This window comes from Octodon degus, unplaced genomic scaffold (genome assembly GCF_000260255.1).
Source record: "Octodon degus isolate 3935 unplaced genomic scaffold, OctDeg1.0 scaffold00147, whole genome shotgun sequence".
NCBI lineage: Eukaryota > Metazoa > Chordata > Mammalia > Rodentia > Octodontidae > Octodon > Octodon degus.
This window is the reverse complement of record NW_004524723.1, coordinates 6,597,905-6,599,000: the sequence shown is the minus strand read 5'-3', so window position 1 is coordinate 6,599,000 and position 1,096 is coordinate 6,597,905. Positions and strand designations below refer to the sequence as shown.

Sequence of the window (1,096 nt, the reverse complement as noted above, 5' to 3'; positions counted from 1 at the left end):
TTAAAGTCTTGTGCAACTGCCATAGCTACTGCTGCTGCTGGAGTCACCATAGCCACCTTGATTTTGTGGTTTGGTAAAATATTGGCCTCCACCACCATAGGGCGAGCACTGCTGCCTCCAAAGTGTCCTCCCTTCATGGGTCCAAAATTTGAAGACTGACTGTTGTGATTGCCAAATTCATTACAGCTTCCACCACCTTCATAATTGCTTTCATCATTATCAAATCCATTGTAGCCATCTCCACTGCCACCATATCCACCCCCATCATACCTGTCACCAAAGTCACCTCTACCAGAGAAGTTTCCTCCACAAATGAAAATGTCATTGCCACCAAAACCATCTCCATGACTACCACCAAAATTTTCAGAACCACTTTGACCTCTTTGGCTAACACTAGCCATCTCCTGCTGTGACAGGGCTTTCCTAACTTCACAGTTGTGGCCATTCACAGTGTAGTTTTTTGTTTTTTGAGGGAACTGGGGTAGTGTGGTATTTTTTGCATGACAATCTTATCCGCAGAATCACGATCATCAAAGGTTACAAAAGCAAAGCCCCACTTTTTTCCTCTGCCTCGGTCAATCATAATTTCAATCACCTCGATTTCTCCATGTTGTTCAAAATGATCTCATAGGTGATATTCTTCAGTATCTTCTTTAATGTCACCAACAAGTATCTTCTTCATCATTAAGTGGGCACCTGGTCCTTGAGAATCTTCTCTTGAGACAGCACTCTTTGGTTCCACAACTCTTCCATCCACTTTGTGTGGCCTTGCAATCGTGGCTGCATCCACTTCCTCCACAGTGGCATATGTGACAAACCCAAAGCCCCTCAAACACTTGGTGTTTGGGTCTCTCATTATCACACAGTCTGTGAGTGTTCCCCATTGCTCAAAAATGGCTCCTCATCTTCTCTCATCAGTTGTTTCAAAGCTCAGCCCTCTGATGAAGAGCTTCTGTAGCTGTTGGAACTCCTTGGGAGACTCTGACTTAGACATGACAGCAGTTGGAAGAGAAACTGACGATGTTTCTTCTGCAGTGTCCTCCAGCAGAAAGGAATAAGTGGGGCTGGAAGATGGCTCAGTAGAATAAGCGCTTGC

At 44.7% G+C, this 1,096-nt stretch overlaps 1 pseudogene; it reads right to left on the bottom strand.

The window, feature by feature from the left end:
- Positions 1–994, bottom strand: LOC101562140 (annotated as a pseudogene).
- Positions 995–1,096: the final 102 nt, after the last annotated feature.